Source organism: Gopherus flavomarginatus, chromosome 8 (genome assembly GCF_025201925.1).
Source record: "Gopherus flavomarginatus isolate rGopFla2 chromosome 8, rGopFla2.mat.asm, whole genome shotgun sequence".
In the NCBI taxonomy this organism is placed as follows: Eukaryota; Metazoa; Chordata; order Testudines; family Testudinidae; genus Gopherus; species Gopherus flavomarginatus.
Window position 1 is genome coordinate 81,078,687 of NC_066624.1, and position 25,991 is coordinate 81,104,677.

At 41.1% G+C, this 25,991-nt stretch overlaps 1 protein-coding gene across 10 annotated transcripts in view; it reads right to left on the reverse strand.

Moving 5' to 3' along the window:
- TRIP12 (thyroid hormone receptor interactor 12) overlaps window positions 1-25,991 on the reverse strand; it is a 183,188-nt gene that overhangs the window by 146,775 nt on the left and 10,422 nt on the right. The window contains exon 2 of one of the 10 annotated variants that reach the window (XM_050965774.1): window positions 18,378-18,580. The exons of 8 other annotated variants lie outside the window; for them this stretch is intronic. The gene's annotated coding sequence lies outside the window, so the exon portion shown is untranslated. Of the gene's footprint in view, window positions 1-18,373; window positions 18,581-25,991 lie in introns of all 10 variants that reach the window. One more of the 10 variants, XM_050965773.1, reaches the window with a different exon arrangement.

Below are 25,991 nucleotides of genomic sequence, written 5' to 3' on the forward strand. Positions count from 1 at the left end.
TTAAGACCTCAACTGTAACCTTACTAACTAGAACAAAACGAAAGTTATTAATTTTAGAACCATTTTTTAAACTGAATAACCCTTAAAATGGTATTGCAGTGTATAACTTCAACAATATCTATGCAATCCATGTAAAGTAGTCAGCATACAGGAAAAATAAAAAAAAGAGTGGCATACTCCACAAACATCCTGTTACAAATTAAACCTTAAGTTCCCTTCCAAACAAACAGCCACAAATAACGTCAGCAGGTTAAATTATGCCTGACACTTGCACAGTTCTATTATGTGCAACAGGTCTGCATATATGTAACTGACTGCACATTAACAAATGTTTATTCTGGTCCATCTTAGAAAAAAAAAAAAAAAAAAGAGACTATACTCTCAACAGAGGGCTTTTCTTCACGTACAGCACTACAGCTGCACAGCTGTAACACTTTAGTGAATACACTACTAATGCCGACAGGAGAGTTCCCCCCCAACATGGTTAATCCAACTCATGATGAGGTGATATAGCCATGCCAATGGGAGAAGCTCTCTCATCGACATAGTGCTGTCTACACAGGGGTTAGGTTGGTATAACAGTCACCTGAGATGTGGATTTTTCACACCCCGAGCGATGTAGCTCTACAGCTATAGGTCTGTAATACAGACCTGGCCTCTTTCTTAGCTATACTGGCTCTGCAGCAACAGGAGAAAAAACAGTATGACAACAAAAACAAAAAGGCCACTATAGTCATTAAAGCAAGCAGAAGTGATTATAGGGGGAAAAGCCATCTTCAGAGTTGTCTGAATTTTTTTTTTTTTTCAAATAAAAGCCAAACAACCAGTTGAGGTTGCCCCTGTACACAATACCAAGAAATGTTACAAATAAACATTTAGAAGTATGAAAGTGAGCAGTAGTTTAGGAAAGAAATTTCACAGTACTTGTATCTCAAAATCTGAAGAAAAATGCATGTACAGATTACATATTCTAAAAACCTTATCTACCCATTATATTTGCTCATTACATGGATACTAGTACACCTTCAATGTTAACTGTTAGATCAATTGTATTGACAGATTCCTTCTTTTGAGAAAAACAGTGTATAAAACAAGGCAAACCTAAAACTACCAAGTAGTAACTTTTCACCCTCACTTGTAAAAGTCTGATACTTCTTAAAGTAATTGGCTTCTGGAATGAGAAGTTTTTGTGGATGGACACATTTTCTTGCCTACACACAACTTTGATATTGACACAAACAGTGCCTTTCACCCATTACCCCCTACTAAAAAGTGAAAATAATACCTCATCCTTCTTAAGGACACCATTGGCTTTTCCCATCCCAGATCCACAAAAGGAACAACTTCAAAAGACACTTCTCTCCTTCTCCCAATCAAACAAAGGGAAACCATAAAGTTTCAAAAGTAGGAAGCACAAACAGTTGCAAATAGGGATGCAAAGATCAATGACATGGTCAAAATGACAGGCTAGGAGAATGGTTTATGAAGCAGCATTCTCAGTAGATGAGTGGAAAAAACTCCTTTATCAAGACCAGAGAAAAAGGGATGCTGCAGTAAGCAAAATGAGAACCCAGGTGAGTTTTAGCTGTGTGAATGACCAGGGAAAGCCATATCTTAGAAGGTGTTTTGTGGAAAAAATCTGCAAGGTTTACTAGATCCTGTTATACAGCTTACGTCCAAGGGGGACACCCTAGAGAGGTCCTAGTCAAAAATGATACCCAGGTTACTGGTCTGAGCAACAGGCAATATGGCAATGACCATGATTGAGAAAGGAGGGCATGGGGGTGGGGGGGAAAAAGAGAAGGGAAGATTAAGAGCTCTGTGTTAACCAGATTGAGCATAAGTGATTGCTTAGACATTCACAAGAGAAAAAAAACTGTTTCGTTTGGACAGAAGGAAACAGGTATGGATTAGAAAGGAATATCTGCAAGTTCTCAGCATAGAGACTATACTGAATTTGTCTGCGGATGGGATTATCCACACATGTATATGGGGAGAGAAACAGAACCCCGTGGAACCCTCCCACAGAGCTAGGGAGATGGCGGATTTTCTTATCAACATGCTGAAGGAGCAGTTAGAGAGGCCAGAGTACTGGAAGCAAGGGGAGGACAGAGAGTTTTAAGAAAAGCATGGTCAATGGCTGAAGGCAATTGACTGTGCTTTGACTAGTAAGAGGTTATTTTAGAGAGAGTAGTTTCAGTGGAGTGCAAGAGGTGGAAGCTGGATAGAAGAGGAACTGCAGACAGCAATGCAAACAGTGCAGTTAATGGAGTATAGAGATTAAAAGGAGAAGGGACGTAGTTGGAGAGGCAAGCAGAGTGATTTTTTTTTTTTTTTAATATAAAGATTGAAGCAACTAGACCATGTGTATATTGAAGGAAAACCCAGAGGAAGGTGAGAAGCTAAGGAGAAATGTTTGGGAAAGGACAAAAGTGAGTGTGAGGAAGATCAGGAGATGGGCCAGGGTCACTAGGACAGAAGTGGTTAAAAGAAGAGTGCAGAGGAGACTTCTGCACTTACGATAGAAAGAAAGGACAGAGTTGAGGAAGAAGGAAACATGTCATTTTCTCTTGCAAGAAATATGAAGAATCCTGTGGTTTGAGGAATTAGTCAAAGGTGTGAGAAGATAACTGGGATTGCAGATGTGGAATTCAATTATGTTGGCAGAAATTAAGGAAGAGAGAACAGACTTCGATGAGCAAGTCAGCCTGGTCACAGAATCAGACTATCAGGGTTGGAAGGGACCTCAAGAGATCTAGTCCTCAAAGCAGGACTAATCCCCAGACAGGGAACTGGGGTAAAAATCTAAATGGCCCCCTCAAGGACTGAACTCACAACTCTGGATTTAGCAGGCCAATGCTCAAACCACTGAGCTATCCCTTCCCCTGATCGTCACAAGGTGTTGCAGAAATCTCTGGCAGAAAATTTATCAAAAAGGATTGAGTAACCCTGGGCCAGAAGTTGACAGAGTAGACTTTGCAATGAGAGAAAACAGCAAAAAAGGATGAAGAATGGAGAGAAACAACCACATTATCAGTGGAAGAAATGGAAGAGAAGATAGGGAGGAAAGGGTTAAGAACAGACAAGTCATCAATACTGATGGATGGCAAGTCACAGAAAGGCCAAATAGGAGGACATGGGGGGTGGGGAGGGAGGCTGATAGGCAATGGTAAAGACCAGGTAGATGATGGTCTTGGAGGGGCTGGGGGGAGAGAAGTAGGAAAAATGAAAGAAAAAAAGTGTTTGGTGAAAATAAAGTCAAAGGAATGGCTGATTGGATGAGTGGAAGAGTTGAAGCAGGTAGGATCAAAATTTAAAAAAAGATGGAGAGGAAAACATGAAGCCACAAGCTATAATGTCAACAAACATGGAAGGTGACAGAGGACAAATATGGGAGATTGAGGAGAGAAGAAAGCAGCAGCTGAAATCAGAGAGGAAGGTTCATAGAAAGTTGGGTGGATGGTAAAAAGCAACACAGAGAAGAAGAAAGAAGAGTGATTCAGTGCTGTTCAAAAGAGAGGAGAAAAAGTGGGAAGGGGGAAGAAGAAAGGGTTGTAAGTAGAGTTGTCAATTAATTGCAGTTAACTCATGTGATTAACTCAAATGAATTGCAATTAATTGCACTGTTAAACACCAATGAAATTAAATATTTTTACATGTTTTTCTACATTTGAAAATGTATTGATTTCAATTACAACAGAATACAAAGTGTATGGTGCTCACTTTATTATGTTTATTACAAATATTTTCACTGTAAAAATAAGATTTTTCAATTCACTTCATACAATTACTGTAGTGCAATCTTGATCATGGAAGTGTAACTTATAAATGTAGTTTGTTACATAACTGCACTCAAACAATATATAAAACTTTAAGGCCTACAAGTCCACTCAGTCCTACTTGTAGTTCAGACAATTGTTAAGAGAAACGAGTTTGTTTACATTTATGGGAGGTAATGCTGCTTACTTCTTAATTACAACGTCACCTGAAAGCGAGAACAGGCATTTACATGGTACTGTTGTAGCCGGCATCACAAGATATTTACAAGCCAGATGTGCTAAAAATTCATATGCTTCTTCACACTTTGGCCACTGTTCCAGAATGCATGCTTCCATGCTGATTACACTCATTTTTTAAAAATGAGTTAATTTGTGATAATTCCTTGGGGAGAATTGTATGCCTCCTACTCTGTTTAACCCATATTCTGCCATATAATTCATGTTATAGCAATCTCAGATGATGACTCAGCACATTTTTTAAAACACTTTCACTGCAAATTTAATAAAATGCAAAGAAGATACCAATTTCTAAAGATCACTATAGCACTTGACCCAAGATTTAAGAATCTGAATGCCTTCCAAAATCTGAGAGGGATGAGGTGTGGAGCATGCTTTCGGAAGTCTTAAAAGAGCAACTCTCAGATGCAGAAACTACCGAACCCAAAACCCCAAAAAAGACCAACTTTCTGCTGGTGCCATCTGACTCTCATGATGAAAATGAACATGCACTGATCCACACTATTTTGGATTGTTAGTTATCAAGCAGAATCCACCATCAGCATGGACATGTCCTCTGGAATGGTGGTTGAAGCATCAAGGAATATATGAATTTTTAGCACATCTGGCATGTAAATATCTTGTGACGCTGGCTACAAACAGTGACATGCAAATGCCTGTTCTCACTGTCATGTGACATTGTAAACAAGCAGCAGACAGCAGTATCTTCTGCAAATGTAAATTTGTTTGTTTGAGTGACTGGCTGAACAAGAAATAGGACCAATTGGACTTTCAGGGTCTACAGTTTTAATTTTTTTTATTTTTGAATACAGGTTTTTTGTACATAATTCTACATCTGCAAGTTCAACTTTCATGATATGGAGATTGCACTACTGTACTTGTATTAGGTGAATTGAAAAATACTATTTTTTTTTTAACAGTGCAAATACACTGGACCCTCACTAGAAAGCAGGATTTGGGATCCATGCCAAATACCATGTTATAGGGGGAACTGCATTAAAATGAAGTTACTGTATACAGTAAACGTCACATCCATAAAGAAAACCTTAGAAAAACTCCTACTGGAAGGAAACAAACGAGAAAAAAAAAGTGTCTACTTTAAATCTAATAAGCAACATTACAATAAACTAGTCTAGTTTTTCTCAGAAAAGAAAAATGAGTTGCTTTTGCTTCTTGCTGCTTCTGCTTAGCAAACTGCAAAAAAAAATAGACTACATAGCTGCATAATTTTTAATAGGTGCAATGTCTTGTGTCTCAAACCATCTCAAAGCAGTCTCCAAGCCGGCTACGGTCGCAGCTGATGGTGGAATGACATCCACTTCATCTTCTTCCACAGTGAAGGCCAATTCTTCAGCTTCTGGAATGTTGTTTGGTCATATTGCCTGAAGAATTTGGTCATCCATTAGACTTTCAGCAATGGGACAAAATTTTTCTGTTTCATCATTGCCTCCTATCCAGGACTCTATATTTTGTGGCAGAACAGTTACACTGAGCCCAGACAGTTGCTGGCACAGCTCCTGCATCCACTCCACGTCTGTTTTCCAACTTCCTCCTTTGACAAGGAATTCTACTTCAAAGGATTCCCAGATTGATCTGCTTTCTTGTTTTCTTCTAGGAGCGGGTTGTCAAACGACTTTCAGTCCCACCATCCAACAGCTGTTGATCGTTTCAGTGCATAATAAATTCTAGGAATCACCAAAGTCTTTTATAGTCAACTTCAGAAAAAATCTGTGACAGACAACTTGCTTTCTATCATTTGTCGTACCAAGTTTCATTGACAGTGCTGCTTAAAAATGGCAACACCACCTTGATCAAGTGGCTGGATTTCAGAAGTCGTGTTTTTAGGTAAGTATTCAATCTGTATTTTACCATCACAGGTGCTGAGTCTTTCAGCTGGAGGATGTGCTGGACAGTTGTCTAGCAAAAGAGCGGCCTTTTCTAAGCATTTTGCCCGCAAATGCTTTCGCACAGAAGGGACAAATTCGGTGAAGAACCACTGTTCAAAGATCATCCAGGAATTTTTGAAGTTCTTGTATGAAAAAACAGTAGGCAATTCACAATTACATGATGAAAGCACCGAGGCATGCGAGACTTTCCAATGCACAATGGTTTTAATTTATGCTTGCCTGTTGCATTCACACAAAATAATAAAGTAAGGCAATCTTTTGCCTGTTTATATGCTCCTTTATGTTCATCTGTTCTGACAAGCCAGGGTTTTAATTGGCCAACGTTTTCTAATAAATTCCTGTTTTGTCTGCATTGTAAGCCTGTTCCTCCAAGTAACCTTCTGCCTGTAAAATTTCCCTCAGCTTCACAGGGTACGACTGCATGGCATCAGCATCAGCAGAGCATTTTTCTCCCGAAACTGCAATCTGAGAGATTCCGTGTCTTTTCTGAAGTCGTCATAGCCAACCAAACTTGCCTTAAGAATGCTGAATTTGCCATTAAGCTCCCAGTCAAATTTTTCCACTTGCATGGCTATAAGCAGACCAGAGAACAGAATGCCTTTCTGCTGTTCTTGCACAAACCATATGTATAGAGCAGAACCAAGATCGGCATCATTCACTAAACGGGCTCATTTTCTTTAAAGGCCATGCTCTTCATCCAGGTTATGAATGTAAGTTTGAGCTTGTCAGCATTCTTTAGCCATCCACGAAAGGCGGACTTGTTAATGCCAATATCGTGGCTAATCTTTGCCTGGGTTTTGTCATTTGTAAGTCATTAGATAGCATCCAATTTCTCCTGCACAGAGTAAGCCTTCCTTTTGCCTGACATTTTTGACATTTCTAAAAAGATAAACACCTGTAAATTTTTATTACATTACATTTGTATAGCATTCTAGGCCTACTGCAATCATCTTAGGGCTTGTCTACACTACTGCGCAGAGTCAATCTACGATACACAACTTCACCAACAGTATGTGAACAACTGACGCTCTCCCATTGACTGCGCTTGCGCTCCTCGTTCTGGTAGAGTACTAGAGTCGATTTATCGTGTCTATACTCAAAAAAATTTTTACTGTACAGTACTTAAATTTGGGATCCATAGCTACAACTGCATTATATCCAAACTTGTGTTACACAGATGCGTGTTCTAGCAAGGGTCCGGTGTATTTGTAATAAAAAAATATAAGTGAGCACTGTACACTTCATATTGTGTTGTAATTGAAATAAATACATTTGAAAATATAGAAAACATCCAACAATACTTAAATTGGTGTTCTACAGTTTAACAGCACAATTAACCACGATTGATTTTTTTAGTCACTTGACAACCCTAGTTGGAAGCAGAAAGAATAAGACAAAAGGACAACCTCCCCACCATCACTAACAGTCTGATCTAAAGCAGAGAGATTATACACAGTTTTATGCTGCTGTTCGGACCACTCTACAGTAGAAAGGTCTTCACTCTACCTTAAAAAAGGGGGGAAGAGCAGAAATCATGCACTCATATACAAATGTAGGTTAAGCACGAGACATAATACTGAAATATAAGTTTATTTGAAATTATGTTCTCACTTATAGTTTAAAATTACACACTTGTTTACAAGACAAAAACTAGTTGCCACATCTATCCCCAGTTTATGGAGATTCCAATAAGAAAGGAGCTGGCATTTGTAAGAAACAAATCCTTGAAAAAGTTACTTAAGCATCCTTAAGCTAATACAACTAGCTTTTTAAGAGCACCTTTGTTAGCACTGATTAGCCCAAAGATTCAGAAGTAGTTTCGGGTAACATCTTCCATATGAAAGGGTGGAGTTTTACCAGGACAACTTCTGACCTGGATTGACTGGGAGGAGTTTCCTGTTTGCTAGTACTAACTTTTCATACTGTTTTCAACAGCAAATTGAATATATTGACATTGGAAGTTATAGCAGCTGTTTCTTCAAAGTCTTTCAGCTCTTTTAGATCGTGTGCTAGAATGAATTCCCACGTACATACTCCTACACCACACTAGTTATCTGTATGAGAGTAGTTTATACTTGGAAATATTTCTACTGGTTATTTCAAAACACAAACTGTCCCACAATCAGTAAACATGCCAAGTCCAGAATAAAATTACAGAACTACCAAAAGCACAGTAACCTAAATATTTAATCAACTAATATTCAGTAGACTTGGAACTTGCAAAATAATATCTGAACAGGTGGAAAAAAAGCATCTGCAAATTAAACTGCAACAGTCAAGCTTTAGATAACAATGCTCACAAGCACTCAAGCCATCTCAGTAGTATGAAAGTGGTTTTTGTTTTTTGTGTGTTTACAAAAGAGAAATAATACACTCTAAACTTAATCTAGAAGCTAAGCCAATAGTGCAGAGAACAAGCTTGGCTTAAGGAAAATTGTACTCTCTCATACTACCATGTGACCTAGGAAAATTCCTCTGCCGATCAGGTCAACTTGCAGCTGAGCAAGACAGAATTATTTTCTGTTTGAACTTTGCTGTTCCCTGCTAGGAAGCTGCTAGATGCAGGAGCACAGACACAAGCAGACATTTATGCTCTAAAACAAAAACTACACTAGGTAATTTCAGAGTTACAATAATGCTTCCACCAGTTCAACTGAACTGAGTTAGTAACAGTGGAAATCCTAGCGTAGATGTTTCTAGGCCATTTTTTCCTCTCCATGCAAGCTATAACATGCTTGAGGTAAAAAGTCATCTCTGCTCTCAAGAGATGCAAATCAAGTATTCTACAAGCAGCAGCACCTTCTGTCCAGGGCACTGGTATTCCTCCCCATAGCCAGCAACAATGGAGCTGGAAGCAAAAAGCATATGCATACTCAAAAGAAAAGCAGAAAAGAAGGGGGAGAGGGAGAGAAAAGAGAAGAGAACACTAGTCTTTTTCTCCCCTTTAGTAGGGAGAAGAGCTATAAACAGCAACAACCTGCATCTTCCCCCACCCTCCATCAACTATGAGATGAGGCTAAAAAGTGTATTGGCTTCATATCAAGAAACTGTTTAGTAGCTCCACTGCTGCCCCTCTTTTCCCTTCATTTTTAGTGCTGTCCTGCCTAGCCAACAGAAGAAAGATTAGGTTTACTTTTCTGGCTAACAGGTGACAGTTTCGCAAGCCTTGCCTTCTGGTTTGAAGTTTTCATTCAGTATGTTTATTGATTGTTTGTAACTAATGGGTTACTCCTCTCAAAGGAAGCCAATCATGGCTTAGTATTTTGCATTCTTCTCACATTGCTGTTTGCTTCTTCCATATTCCATTCAGATCGATTAGAGTAGGGATGGGCAAACTATGGCCTGTGGACCAGATCCAAAGCCCTGATGGGCTGGATCTGGCCTGTGAGATTGCCACCGCTGTGGCGCCACACACTCTGCACCACTCCCAGAAGCAGCCAGCACCATGTCCCTGTGGCCCCAGGGGAGCAGAGGGGGCATGCAGAGGGCTCTGTGAGATGCCGTCGCTTGCAGGCATCGCCCCCACCCCAGCTCCCATTGGCCAGGAACAAGAAACCGCAGCCAATGGGAGCTTTGGGGAAGGTACCCACAGGCAAAGTTAGTGCACAGAGCCCTCAGCTTGCCCCACCCCCAGGGGCTGCAGGGACATGTGCCGGCTGCTTCCAGGACTGGTGCAGGGCCAGGTCTAGTGTGCACTGCTGCCACCACGGAGCAGCTCAAGGTAAGCAGTGCTGGGCCGGCCCTGCTACACCCTGCACCCCAACCCCCTTCCCTGAGCCCCCTTGTAAACCTCACATACTCCTCTGCCCCAACTCCTTGCCCTGAGCCCCTTCCTGCACACCACACTCCCCCCTGCCCCAGCCCTACAATCATGGTCTTGCATGCAATTTCTCCACCCAGATGAGGCCCTTGGGCCAAAAAGTTTTCCCATCCCTGGATTAGAGGCTCAAGAAAAAAGTGCATGGCTTACACTTGAGCCATATGGCCCTATTGCTCTGACTCCGGACATGGAGGTCAACTTGTTTCAAATAATGATGTTCAGATAAGCTAAGCTATCTGGCAAGGCACTGAGCTAACTAAACAAGAACATTGAAGAGTCTGGCAGAGCGCTGATCTTTAAACGAGTCTAGAAATTTCTTCCATGCATATCTATCAAGTAGAATCCCCTCAGTAGATCTGTCTAACCCTATATTTCCCACAAAAAAGCACTGAGAGCCCATTAGACTAAAAGTAACTGAGTCTTTTCCAGATCCCATAAAATCCTAGTTTCAACCCATCAAGCTAAAAGAGCAAATGCAACCCAGCTCCAAGCTTCTTCGGAGCTATAAGATCAGTTCACCACTGTTCATAATTACAAGTGATTTGCATTCCCTATTTTGTAGCCTCAAGAACAGTGGATATGTAGCCTTTATATTATTGGCTACTACATCTGTGATAAGTGAAGGGGGAGGATAGCTCCCTTTTATGGACACCCAGCCAGCCATAAAATCCCTGTTAGTAGCTGTTCTCTACTTGCTTTACCTGTAAAGGGTTAAAAAAGCCCATAGGTAAAAGGAAAGGAGTGGGCACCTGACCAAAAGAGCCAATGAGAAAATGAACTTTTTTTTAAAATGGGGGGATGGGGAGTTTCCCCTTTGTGTTGTTTTTCTGGAGAGCAGAGACAGGGCTGGAACTATGCTGCAAGAGCTTGGGCCAGGTATGAAATAAGAAAAATCATCAGATCATGCTTAGAAACTACTTATTTGAAACCCCAGATAGCTAAGTAGATCAGGAAATGTCTAATAAGACAGTTAGATTTCTCTTATTTCTTTATGGCTTGCATACTCCTCTGTGGTAACCTCAGGTGCTTTTGTTTTGCTTGTAACCTTTAAGCTGGACCTCAAGAAAGCTATTTATTCTTAATTTTTGTAATTTGCTCTTTAAATCTAGCAATAGCCCGAGGTTTCAGATAAATTTTATTAAAAGACCACCAACCTCCAATCCTGTTAAAAAATGGTTTGTGTCTTGAGAGGTTTGTGCATGTTTAATTAGCTGGTGGCAACAGCTGATTTCCTTTGTTCTTTCTCAGCTCTTCCCTGGGGGGGAAGGAGGGGGTGGAGTGAAAGGGCTTGAGGGTACCCCACAGAAAGGAATTCTCAAGTGCGCCTTCCTGGGTTCTCAAAGGGGTTTTTGCCCTTGGGTGGTGGCAGCATCTACCCACCCACCCAAGGTCAGAGAGAAGCTGTAACCTTGGGAGTTTACTGCAAGCCTGGAGTGGCCAGTATAAATTTTTAGAATCCTTGAGAACTCCACCTTCTGCACTCAAAGTGCCAGAGTGGGGAAATCAGCCTTGACAACATCAATGTTTTATTAGTGATAAACAAAGCATATCACATTCAGTTTGTCTGTTCAAGTTCAGTCCAGGTTGGTGGGGGCCATATACACCAGCTAATGCCTGTTTGGTGAGCTACAGAGAGTGAGTTCAGCCTCTCTCTTAGTGAAGATTAATCCACATAATGCCCCACTACAATTGCTTCCCATCTGAAGCCAATGGCTAAATGGACATATTGAATGAACTACATTCTCTCACCAAATCAGATTGAAGATATGTCAGTGGAGCTGGTAAAGCTTGCATTACCACAATCTTTGACAAACTTATTCAGTAGCTAGAGAAAGGACTTCTCAGTGGCCCTTGAGACACTTTGTATGAAATGGTGTGTGTATATATATTTTTGCAAAAGTCTAAAGCACATCATATTGCAGCAGCATGTAGCACTGCCTCAGCCAGGTTTGGACCCACTGTTCTAGGTCCTGTACAAATGCTGTGTTCTACGCTGTTGTATCCCTAAGAGCTCACAATCTTAGAAGAAATGTAGATGAGAGTGAGTGAGTGAAGAGTTCTTAGGAGCAGTAATCAACTCACCTCACACCATGTAGCTATCAGGTTTTAGTTTACTGACAAGGTGAGTTTTGAGAAAGGATTTAGAGGCTAAAAGGACTTTACAGATTTGGACAGGAAGTTTTCTCATCTCATAAGGGGCAGCACAGAAGAAATACTTGCTGGTGAAGTAGAGAATACCAGTGATTTGAAGCTAGAATCACTGAAGTGAAGGAAGGAGTTGACTGAGCTCAGTTAGGGTAGATAGGTATGGCAGGGGAGAGTTGTTAAGGGTTTTGAAAGCAAGGATCAGTTTGATACAGCTGAGGAGCCAATGAAGGGACTTAGAAGGATAATCTAGGCAGGCAGCCTGAAGATTATTTTAGCAGTATTCTAAATGAACTTGAGGGGGGAAGTTTAGTGGCAACTACAATAATCAAGGTGCAGAATGATCAAGGTTTAGACAAGAGTTTCGACAGCACAGGAACAGAGAAATAGTCAGATCTTACAGTTGCTATGCAGTAAGAAACAATAAGGATTACTCATGATCTGGATGTGTGGGTCAAGATAGGGCAGGGTCAATGGTGAAATCAAGATTACCAGTTTGAGCAACAGGAAGAATGGATGAGTTATGTACCCATGAAAGAAGGGGAGGGAAAAGGATATCAGATCTGGTTTTGCCATGTTAGTCACCAGCTGAAACTTGTCTATTCATGGGAATATGCCAGGAAGACAGGAAGGTTTTAATTATTGTTGTTTAATTAAAACCGAATATCCATCCATACACTCTAGGAGCTCATCATAACTTAATGATGGAAATTTTGTTGTGCCTTGGAGTGAACTGCATCAACTCCAACTTATGGAAAGATAAAACTGGCTTAGGTTTTTTATAAACTGGTACACACACAAAAAAAATGGCCTGATAAGAGTGAGATTTCTGTACCTCCTATACACCATTTGGAACATATTTTGGACAGTTCAGTTGGTCTGTGCTAACTGGCAACAGTGCACCAACAGTGAACTCTGGCACCTTCCAGGGCTGTTGCCTGCTGACACTTCCTTTCCTGACAGCGCCATACCTAGAAGATTGGCAGTAGGCTATGCTTCTGATTTTTACTTCCAAATGTTACAAGAACAAGAGACCCACGGCTTATTCAGTTTAGTACAATTTACAAACATGCCTCCAATTAAGTGCATTTAATTCTTATTCTTGCTGAGAAGCAGAAATCCAACTAACAGGTAAAGTTTCTATTTCTGTATTCTTACTACACTAGTCAAGATCGGATGATAAAAATCAACTATTTGAATATTAGAAAGCTGCAACAGATTTCTTGTTATGGCTGAAGGACAAATTCTATTCTAGTACTATTCACTTTAGAAAAGTAATTCTACAGGTATTCTCTCTCTTAAAAAAAAAAAAAAAAAAGGGTTAGATCCCACTACTTTACAGACATTCTTGCAGATACATCTTTCCACCCAGGAAGGAAGCCCAATGCCTTGGCAGAAGATTTAACTTCACTCTATAGAACTTTCCACTGACTTAATCAGCCTCTTGTATATATTTCTTAAACAATTTCAGCCAGAGTAGTTTTAGTGTATACCACCCCTATGGAGCAAGCAGACAGATTCAGCTTTCAATGGACCTTTCTGACATCTGAAAGTATCATTGCCTGAATTTAAAGAAAAGTTGTACCAAAAACTAGAACTAAGTAGTCCTGATTAGAACAATAATCACTATTGGATATTGAGACCTATTAGGACACTATCCAAGACATCAAGAAGTTGAGGCAGGAACAGAAGAAGTATTAACATACAAATGTGGCAGAAAGTGTGCAGCTCTCCCAGACAGTATAATGACCAAGCTACGGAACCTCCCAGTAAAGGAACAGGGACATTAAATCAAAGATGAGGGCAAGTGGAGCTATTACCAACAGAGGGACCATGCTAAGGGACAAGAGCAATAGAAATAAAATAGACCCAATCAGCACAGCTATTCCAGAAGAGTTAGACAACTGACCTCAACCAGCTTTTATATTATATGCTAATAAAAAAAAAAACACCACACACCACCCACTTATTCCAGTCCATTCTGTCAGACTCCATAGATCTCAGATATCCTTTTAGTAGTGTTTTGATAGGGCAATATGCACTGTCCCCTGAAACACAAGTTCTAACTTGAGCTCCCTTTAAGAGTTCATTTGAGCAGTGAGAGATCAGGTGATCTATAGTCAAGAGATTGGGGTCTTGGAGACAGACAGGAGTAAAAACGCTCAAACCAAGACTTTATATAAGGGCCTGGGTACTTTGCAGCAACCTGAACATGAACTCTACTGTAAGGCTGCTTCATTTAATTTTTTAGAGTTATGAGTTTAACTATGAAACTGAACACAATCAGAACTATCACCTGTCCCCTTCCAAGTTATTTAGTATTGATTTCCATTTATTTTATGCAATTCTCCCAGTTCTAGTTTGACATGCTGAAGATTCATATGAACTGTGCATCATACAAGTTGTCAGGGTCAAAGCTGAAGGTCTGGATAGTTAAGCAGTGGAAAATGGAGCTTTTAGCATCTGAGAACATGTAGAAGGAGTTCAGAACCATGGGATGAGAATACTAGCTGATTGTTTCTGCTAAAGTTATTTAGCAAATTAGTTATCTTTAGGTTTTGGAGTTAGTTTTCATCACTGATAGCAACAAGGCAGCTCACCATCCTCACAGCTAGTTGTTTCACTGTATCTGCACACTCTGGAAGTCCGCACTGCATCAGTTTACATAGAATCTTGAAAATATGGACTAACCCATATGGCTGTGAAAATAATTTTCAAAAATGGACTTTGGGGCTCAGCTTTGCAGCAAAGGGTGCATTGTGATCATGGAATGCCGGTGTCCCTGCATCAGTCTTAATTATTGTAAGAAACTCAGAAACAGGAAACGAAGTATGAAACCAATTCCTCAGCAAAGAATATCCAAAAAACAGCCTCTGATTCTAGAAAGCATCTGCAGAAGACATGAAACAGAGTGCAGTCTACTACAATTAATTTAAGTTAGATGTGGTATTGTGGATATTTTTGACACCTTCAGGAATACCCTTAAGTTTTGAGATATGCATGTAACTGACCTGGCACCCGTTAGTTCATTCAGACCTACTATACCCATGCTAGCCCCTGCTAAGCCCACCTATGCAATCTGTTTGGTGAAGGGAAAAACTGATATACTGTGCTCACGGCCTGCCACTTTGGTAGCTGACTACTTAAATCACTGTGGATATCTCAGTGAAAGCTTCTGCTCAGTACAGAACAGTAGTCAATATGAGCAGGATGTTAGGATTGCACGAGCAAGATAATATAATGCATTTATAAACACCAAACGGATGTGTTTGACTTTAAAACTATCCGTTTGGTTACCCCATTGCAAAAACAGGGACTAGAGAGAGACATACAAGAAAGAAATAGGAACACTTTTGGTGCAGGTTTTGGAATTTCTGCTTCAGTTAATATTTTTGTTGTTGCAGGGGCATTAAACCTATGATATCGGCAAGAAGAACGTCATATTACCAACAGAGGACCATGTTGAGGGACAAGAGGAGCAAAGCCATTTAAAAACTGATCCAATCAGAGAAGGTGCTCGTGAGAAGAGATGTGACTATTAAATAATTCTATAAAATGTTTTACTCTGGCTGACAGCCATCAGCCAAAATACAGGAATTTCATAATATAGGGTTTTGAAAAAATGTCTGAGTGATCAATACATCCAAGGAGTGCAAGGAACTGTACATTCCCCATTTCCCCCCAAGCTGTATAGTTACTCACATCTGAAACTCAGACTGGCTAAGAAATCCATTTCAGTACTATGGAATATAGTTTACAGTCCTCCATCCCCACCCAGCACTAGCAGGAAATTAAAGTTCTCATTTGTGTAGCATGGAAATACAGTGTATCATTCAGGAGAATGAAGCAAAGAAAAAAAATATGCCCTAGGTTTAGCAATTAGGATATGATTCTGTGACTTTCCAGGTCCTCTGCCACTTCTTCCAGGGCAGGGCTGAAGCAGCTGTCAGCCCCAGGGCCACTGGAGCAGCGACCCCAGGACTGAAGCAGCAGCAGCAAGGCTTAAGTCAGCCCCACTGGGACAAGACCAGTGACCAGTGGTCAGCCCCAGGGCCACCAGAGCAGCAGCTGGGATTGGGTCAGCCTCCATGTCAGTCCCTAACAGAGTTCTGTTAGTTGTCCCCACCAGAGTATTTTTACTAAGAGTCAGGGACAGGTTTTGGGCTTCCATGAACTTTTGTTTATTGCTCATGACCTGTCCCTGACTTGTTTTAGTAAAAAATATTAGTGACAAAACCTTAACCTTAGAGAGAGTTAAACTGATAGTTTAGTGATTTTTGCTAGATTAGTATGGCCCCAGGGCAACAGTAATTTAGAGGGCAGAATATGTAAATTTATGCTAAAGGACAGCAACTGTTCACTCACGATACAAAGAGTAGTCAAGGATTAATGATTTGTCATTGACACTTCAGCCTCCAAAAGCCTCCCTGCTCCCCACTGTCCACACACGATTTCCTTTGTTCACTGACACTCTGTGGCAGATGTAAAGAGCAGGTCAAATTCTAGTACAGAGGGTGAACAACAAATGCTGAATCAGAACATAGAAACAGAATTTCTCCAAGCCTATGCTGAGGTTATATTTTAGGCCAAGAGACCCTTCCTATCAGCTTCTACTGAAGACGTCAAATCCCACTTTACGGGCAGTGAACCACTTCAGTCCAGAGGTTCTAAAACCTACTGTAGAACTCACACCAAGCACTCTGAAGGAAAAATTCATCCTACTTTGCTGAGACCACACACATTTGGAAAGAGTCATCTTTAACTAGCATAGATCTGCTCCTCCATGCCAGCCAATGAACACCCAGCCTGCAGTCCCAAAATATGGACACCCTAGATAGGTTTATCCAAGACCTGTGAATCCAAGCCATGCCATTCCTAGTTGGTGAATATGTCACGAACAAAAGAGCCAATGCCCCATTCAGGGAAGGAATCTTCTCCCTTCAAAAACACACAGTAATTCAATACTGAAGAAATTCACCGGGGATCTATCATTTCTAATTAACTACTGTCCAGGATCAAACCTCTGAGCTTGCTCACAAATGAAAGGAGTTAGCCAAAAAAGATTAAACTACAAGCTCATCAACAGTTATCCAGAAAATGCTGCTGTCCACCTAAGAGGAGTGGTAGGGATTATGGGAAAATATGCTAAAATACTTGAATCCACCCTTCAGAGATGCACCCAAAGAGGAGTGATCGGAAACTATAGCTCTGCCACTAGACCCCTCACCTGTAAAGTCCCACATGGATCAGTTTTCTTTCTGGTCCTATTCAACATCTACATGTAGCTGCTCATCTTACCACTCATTATAGACTGGAGTGCTAGCAATACACAGATAATATGGACCTACTCATCCATCCCCATGTACAACTATTACACCCAAAAACATGCTAAAACAAAGGTTGCAAAGTCAAGCACTGAAAAGTTAAGAAATGCTAGAATTAAGGCTGCCTATGAAGCCTTAATTCCACCCCTTTGTGTGTACACATTATGAAACTGTCTTCAAATACGTGATAATATACTCCCCCTTACACCCTCCCCCACATCCCACCTCTGGATCCCTACCTCAATACACAGAATGGACCTGTTCTGGGGAGGAATGGGGGTTGTGTCTTAAAAGATTTAGTTGCCAGAGCCCTGCTTCATTTGTTGCAAAAAGTTGGAAGGTGTGTAGCTCTTATATAATGCTTTTCATAAGTGGCTCTCCAAGTGCTTTACCAAGTACCAGTACCAATGAGGTCCATTTTACATAAGGGGAAATGGAAGAAGAGGAAAATGAGGAATGCACGTTGTATTATATGACTTGTCTAGCATTACACAGGAACTCTGTGGCAGAGGAAGAGAGATAGAATCCAGTTCTTCACGGTGGCATTCAGTTACCTTAACCAGAACCATCCTTTCTCTTCCTGCAATCCCCTGCCTCATCTCTTCCAAGGTAGTGTGGCCTAGTGGATAGACAGTTTAAGTCAGGATATGTGGGTTCTGTTACTGGCTCTGCCACTAACCAGCTGTGTGCCACTGGGCAAGTCACTTCTCTTGGTGCCTCTGTTTCCTCATCTGCCTTGCTGATTTAGGGAGAATGACAGGGTTAAAAATCTAGTTCATACCTGTGGCTTCTTATTGCTAGACATTACAGGAAAGACAAAATGGTACCTATGAGTTGTAATAAAATAGTGCCATGAGACAAGTTTCTTACACCAAGCTATTTTGTCCATGAATAGAGCATCCCTCTATTTTAAAAATACTAAATGAAACGGAGTAGAATTGGAAAATTAAAACATAGTAAAAGGAGGGAATACACCAACCTTGAGGATGAGTGGTCTGAAGCAACTTGTCTAGATTTTAACCATGATCTCCAAGGAAAGTATCTGAAACCTAATGTTTAGGCCAGCCCATCCTCTCCAACAGAACCTGAAAGCATCATTGCTACTGCGGGTACCAATTTCAAGTTATCATCTCAAGAAAAACATTTAAAAACAGAACTCACCTACCCTACTTGACCCTTCTTATAAAAAGATCCTCCCATCTTCTCTGGTTTGCATAAAAGGCAGTAAAGCTAAGATACAGGAGCTGCTCCAAATCACACTTTTTCCAATCTGCAAGTGGACAGATAACAGCAATTTTGTACAGAACTGATCACTCCTAATTAATCTTTTCAGTGCTCCAGTGAGTTAAGTATTAATATCCATTTTCTCTGTGAAGAGGAAGGAAGAGGTTAAGTGACTTGCCCAAAGTCACACAGCAAATAACTATCAGACTGATAGTTTAACCTAAACCACTACTGTGAATCTGGCAAGTTAGCCAGCCTCTGTGTAATTTGGGCCTGATGCCATCACACCATTACACAACACATTATCTGAGAGAGATGACAGACATGTAATCACAACTGCCCCATTTTTAAACGACAGCATAATTAAACATTTATGGCAGCATGAGAATCACAAATCTGGGCCTGTTTCCAATTTTGTCATAGGCATGCAACCAAAGGCACAGACTAAGTGCTGCAACTGCCCTATCAGTAAGTGGGGACCATACATCAGTTTATTTCATAAGCTGGTGTGTGGTTTCACGAAATAAGTATGAGGATAGATTATTAAGGGCAATTGTTGGAATAGAGGTGGACAGAATTCTGGCCTGCTAGCCCTGTTCACATTTCCTAGGCCAGAGGTCATAAAGGGTTGTAGGGTCAACATATTCAATAGCCTCATGGAAGCATTAGCAGAGGCAAGGTGAACCATAACTCCCCTGTAGCAGCTACTGGAATTGATTACATAAGAGTACTGTTTGTAAACTACTACTGTATTTAGCAGAGTGGTTTGGTTTTTTTGTTTGTTTTTTTTTTTTAAGATTTCTCACACTGACTATTGTGCTCTTCGCTTATTCTTTCCCACCCAGAAACAAGCAGACCACAGGACTTACACTATGCAACTCCAGCTATGTGAATAATATAGCTGGAGTCAACATACCTTTGGTCGAGTTACCACAGGGTCTATACCAGGGGGAGGAGGGGGGGTTGTCGACAGCAGAAAAACTCTCCCATCAACTTACCTTACCCTTCTCATTGGGGGTAGAGTACAGGAGTCAACTGGAGAGCAATCTGCTGTCAATTTGGCAGGTCCTCACCAGACCAGCTAAATTGACCACTGGTGGATTGATCTCAAAGCATCAATCCCAGCTGTAGTGTAGACTTGCCCAAGTGTCTCCAAAAAGCACTCCTAAAGTTCTCTGTAAGTCAATGGTCTACAGTCTAGAGTTAGGGAACCTGTAGCCTAAGCTAAAAAGTCTTGTGGTTGGATGTTCAATAGCAACATCATTAGGAGGATCCCTTTATTAGAGCTGCTGTTTCCCAGAAACAGCTGGAAATGGGTGCTTTCCCATCTGCGTAATTTGGGGGACTAAGGAAGTTGTGTGTAAAAGAGTCATGCATAGTGCTCCAAATATAAATAATGCTGGGAAGTTGCACAAGACTTGCTGTGCATGGCTGAAGTGAATTTAGCAGGCCAAATGTTAGAGACACTTGTCAGTGAGGGCTATTCCCAAACACACATCAATTTTCTCTCTCATGCTACTTTTAAACAAGACTGATGGAAGCTTGAGCTAAAAAAAAAAAAAAAGTATACCTATGAGCAGAGGCCAGAGCTCAAAAATTTCAGCTTGAAAAAGTGATAGTTTCAGAAAGTTATGACTCCTTGGAGACAAGTGTTTCTGTCCTAACCACCTATAGTACTCCTTATAGTTAAGGTTGCTTAACACCCTCACTGAGCTAAAGCTTATGTGTAGAAACTTGAATCCATTAACATTTGTGATGCACAGAGCAATTCTTGGATAGAAGTATTAATATTTAGGATAGTACTGAGTAGGGTGGATAGAAACTGATTTTTAAGTCAAGGGATTTTTTAATTTAAATTTAACATTTTATTTAAAAAAAATAAGTTTAGGCCTTAACATAGGAGATCATTTTCCAATTTAATCTGTTAATATTTAATAGAAGTACAAAAAATTCTGAAGTGTATGGCAGCAAACCACTGAATTGGTGGAAGTCACAGGCTAAGCTCCTGGAATCAATCTGCTGAAATGCTAAACCAGCATTTGACAGAATTATCCTCTTCTGCAGGTGCCAAGAGAATATCTTCTTCATTTTCATTTTTTCAACTAGATCAGTTCAATGACTTGTTCAAATAGCCATTTGGGGGTTAAAAAAGCAGGAAAGCTTGTTTTCCTCTTCCAAACTGTCAGGGACCTGAACCTTACACATCACCCCGCTGGGGTTTTGAAAGAACACCACTCAGATCAGATCCAGTCACTCCAGTAGGGGCACCCTATAGCACTTGAGCAGTGATGAGCTCTCAGCCTTCCAGCTAAATCTTTCTGCATACTTCCTGCCTTTCAGGGTCCCATGGGACAAACAAAACTCAAGAGTAGCAAAAACACAGAGAAGAGACACAGATAGCTCAAACAGCATTAGCCTCTACTCCCTCAGAGGGGCCCTAGCCAAGTTAGAATTCAACTCAAAGTCCACTGAAGCTATAGAATACAGCACCCCTTATTCTTAGGGGAGTTGGATTCGATTTTAGGCAAGCTTTTAGGCTCTGCTTACTACCAGGCCTCTTCCCAAGAGCTGGGAAGCTCAGCACTCTGCTCCCTCACACAACTGCCCTTCCTCCTTAAATTTCCTCCTTTTAAACTCCTCCCTCATTCCTGGCATGACTTGCAGGTGCAGAAGGGCACAGCTACTCCAGCCCAGAGTAGTTCCTTAAACCTTTCCAAGTTGGTGCAGGGTTTATACACCTCCATCTCACAGACTATGATTAAAAACTAATTGCACCCTCAAACAATCTGCTAGTTTTAAAGTGCTGGAGGACAGAGAGACCAGAAAGCATCTGTTCAACTCACTACCTACAGAAAAAATCGTTGAAAACTGTTTTATTAAACAGTTTAGGTAAACACAAAAACTTGTTTTGAAAAAAATTCTCGTGTTCATTAGGTGAGGTACTTTTATTTAATAAAATAAATGCTGTTTTTGTGCATTGTTAATTGAGTTTGACTTCCCCTCAGAAAAGAGCTTGACAAAAGTCACATTTAGTAAATAAGTACTTCATTTTTAACATAGTAAAGTGTAAAAATTAACACTCTGAATAAGTGTACACTAAGCTATATAGTTGCTTAAAAGTGTGTATGATGTATCACTCTTAGCAAAAAAGCACCAAGTTTAGCATAAAGGTTATATTTAGTTCCAAATCAACACATATTATAGGTTGGTAACAAGTAAGAATCCAACTTCTCTTTAGGAAACCAAGATGTACAAAAGCAAAACAATAAAAATACATGGATTTAAAGCAAGGTTCCCTGCTTGCTGATTTAAACCTGATTAAAAACCAGTGATTAAAAAAAAAACCACACACACACACACCCCCAATCCACCCTGGTACTCAGGACCCCATGTATCCCACAATCCTGCAGCCATAAAACATTTAGGCAAAACCACCCCTGGCTGCAGAACTCTGTTCTAGAATCCAAGCCCTTGCTTTTTTTTTTTTTTTTTTTTTGGTTTGTTAGAAACAATGGCTGTGGAGAAGCATTCCAAATATAAAGTTAACTAAAGTAGTATTGACTTCCTGAATTTACTGGCAGCGTGAAATAGTATTTCTACAGGGTAAACTAACCCATTCATCTGAATTCATTTCATTTCAGAGTTAAATATGCAAGTTTCAAAATGAGCATGTTTAGTTACATCAGTGACTATTTTAGCTTAAGTCTCCCACTGGTATGTTTATCCCACAATCCCAGACAGCCTCCCCTAAGCCAAAAGCTCCAGCTTCCTCAACATCCCCTATTCAGTTGTCAAAACTTCCATTTCCATTTCCACTTTCTTCTCTAACCCCAACATCTACATGCTGATGTGGAGCAATTTAAAATTAAGACAGTATTTATTCTATAGTGACTAGTTCATACTTACAAGACATGGAACTGCAAAACTGGTAATCTAATCTGGATTGTCCTACTAGACCAATTGCTTGAAGAAGAAACAAGCATCTTCAGGATGGAGAAACGTACGTTTGGGAAAGCCAAAGCATATGTGCACTCAGTTCTTGCAGGGCACTATACAGCTCTGTAGTGTGGATATACTTTTGTTAAGGAAGCAGTTGGAATCAGTATTCTTGTGATTGTGGCAATAGGGCAGGGATTCTCAAACTTCATTGCAATATGACCCCCTTCTGATAACAAAAAATTACTACATGACCCCAGGAGGGGAGACTGAAGACTGAGCCTACCTGAGCCCTGCCACCCAGGGGAATATGGGGGGGAGGGAACCACAAAGCCCAAGCCCTAGTGCCTTGGGGTGGGGGAGAGGGAGAGGGGAGGCAGAAAGAACGGGAGGCCAAAGCCAAAGCCCAAAAGGGCTTTAGCCCCAGGCAGAGGGCCTGTAACCTGAGCCCTGCCAGCAAGGGCTGAAGTCCTGGGGCTTGGGCCCTGGACCTCAGTAAGTCTAAAACAGTCCTGGCAACTCCATTAAAATGAGCTCGCGACCCACCTTGGACTCCCAACTCAGTTTGAGAGCTGCTGAGCTAGGGTTTATAATGAAAAGGAGGTGGGGAGAGGGGAGGAAGGAGATAGCATAGAAGACATTAACACTAAAACAAAGCACTAGCATCAGCACAGGATGCATTCATCTTGCCCTACCCAGCTTTGTACCAGCACCGATTACTAGTATCGTGGGTGTGCTCCCACATATCTGTGTGAAGTTGGATGGTCTGCTGAGGCCAAGAACAGCACTACTGCACTGGAACTCATGTGTAACAGAGTTCCAGTGCAGTAGTGCTGTTCTTGGTATGGAGAGAAATACTACACAAGAGTCTTCTAGGCATTTCTTTCTGCCACTGGCTATGTGACACCAGCACCCTTTCTTGAGAGGCAGAAAAAGTGATAGGCCTCAGCAAAGAAGCTTGCTACACCAGGTGACAATAAATCCAGATTTGTATGGCTCTTAAAAAGTTACACATTTGATTTCTAGAGGTGTTTTATTCTCTGCATATGCTTAAGTAGTGCAGTTATACTATGTTTATACAATTTGACCTTTCTAGTGCTGTGTCATTCAGTGCACACATGATACATGGAGGTGTGTGTTCATGTTTGATATCTCCCAGCTGGGATGGGGGAGGGGAAAAAAGTGACAAGAGTCTACATGCTTAGGAAAGCAAAGCAGCTACCTCAAGGCCATGGCAACAAGATTTACTACAGAAAAAGCAAACCAACTGAGTCAACTCAATAGCAGAACAAAAGAAAAACAAAAAACCCAACCAACAACTTCAAAAGACAGTAATTGGAGTCATAACAGCAAGCAAGATTAAACAAGCAATATTTGTGGAAGGACTACAGTATAGGTGGATGGAGCACAAGTAGTAAGAACTTGGTTTCTTAAGCAGTCAGTCATATGATAGAAGGGGCATGAAGGCGAGAGGGTTTTTGTTAAGGACTGACAATGCTCAGAGCTGGGAAGGACATGGAGACAACATAAGCTGCTGGAGGAAAGGATGATTTAATAATTTGACAGACAGTTAAGACAAGTGAAATGACTTTAGGAGTCACCATACAGCTGTGCAACAACTGGTGATTTTTTTAAATACATAAAGTTTTGGTTCCATGGAGGCAGGAACCTTTTTTTAATTCCTACTATTACTAACATTAGTTCAGCTTCACTTAGCATTATTGGGAGCTCTGCTATAGATAGGATGCCCGGTAGCATGAGTAGTTGTAGAAATGCCAGTGTAGGCCAGCTACCAATCATCATGTCCTGCTCATAATCGATCTAGATCAGAGGTGGGCAAACTACACCCCCTGAGCCACATCTGACCCATGGGACCATCCTGCCCCAGCCCCCAAGCTCCTAGCCCAGGAGGCTAACCCCTGGCCCCTCCCCTGCTGTCCCCCCTCCCCTGGAGCCTCAGCTCGCTCTGCCACAATGCTCTGGGCAGCAGGGCTGAGAGTTCCTGGCCTGACCTGGTGCTCTGTGCTGCGTGGTGGCGGCGGCATGGCCCAGCTGCAGCTGGGCAACATGGCTGTAGCACCGCCAGACACCAGTGCTCCAGGCACTATGGTAAAGGGGGTAGGGAGCTGGGGGGGAGGGGGTTGGATAGAGCGTAGGGAAGTTCGGAGTGGTGGTCAGGGGGCAGGGGTGTGGATGGTGGAGGGAGTTGGATGGGGCAGCAGGGGGCAGTAAGGGGACAGGGAGAATGAGTGGTTGGATGGGGCAGAGGTCACGGGGGGCAGGCCCTCAGGAATGAGAGGAGGGGTTGGATGGGGCAGTGGGGGTCCAGGGACAGTCAGGGAGTGGATGGGGCAGGAGTCCCAGGAGGGGGGCATATAGGAGGTGGGGGCTGGTTAGAGTACTGAACAAATAGGTAATATTCTAACCAGCCGTCCATACAAAATTTACCAAACCCAATGCGGCCCTCAGGACAAAAAAAGTTTGCCCGCCCCGGTCTAGATGGTGGCTAGAACCATCTTACCAAAACTAGAGCTGCTACCAGTGGGAAGTTCATCTGGTGCAGAGAGAGGTCTCGACTCAAAATGCTATTTGGTAAAGCTCCTCATTCCCAGACCTCACTTGCTTCCCTCAGTGCTAAATACATGATGAGTAATAAGAATGCAAACACAACCTGAATTCAGTATTACCTATCTGTTCAGTTCTAGAATAAAAGCAATATTTGCAGTTCTGCATTAGCTAAATTCATTCTTAACTTTTGATTAAACTGCTACACAGCAACAATTGAAGTATCTAGAAGTAACACTTTCTAGAACAGGTATTCCAGAATAATGGTAAGAAATGTCCCAATTAGTTCAGAAAGTAACCTAGCAGAAAATTGCGCAACTATTTTTCAACCAGAGAGCACAAAGCTGAAAAGCAACACTTTAATCCATTTAGCCTATCATAAACAAATAGTAATTAATATTAATAGTTAATGAAATATAAAGTCAGTTTAAGTAATGAGGGTATGCTTTCAAATTTTATTCACAGTAGAAATGTGAAAATCTGAGGATTGGGAAAGAGGGCTAAACATACCCAAGAAACTTTCTGGTCAAGCAAACTAGGACCTGTTACTGTACCTGTAATGTGAACATCAAGTGACACCAGATTAATTCTAACTCAGTTCCAAACAAGATCCTCAGTTATGCATTTTAGAACATTTGCTCTGACCAAAGCTTAAGTACATAGATTTTAACTGGAGAGTATTTGGAACATTCACTCTAAAGAGATACTGAAGATCAAGGGCGCTTCTAAAAGTGCATGATTTGGCAAATATTCTATCACCCCCAAAATTCCTATATCCTAGCAAATTAACTCTAATACAACAGGAGAGTATCTAAAGATGGATCTGAAGTCCTAGGAGCAAACATTTATATAAAAGATAAACTGTTCAAACCCAAAAGTTTGTCCTTAATTTAAGAAAAAAAGGAGACAAGGTTTCAGGTTCTTGAATAAACAGACAAGCTTCAGTACTTGAGCTCTCTCACCTATATATTTCACTTTAGACAATGATCAACATAATCTATGCATAAACTTGGAAGGAATTTTTTTTTTTTTTTAAGTGTTGATACCTCTATAA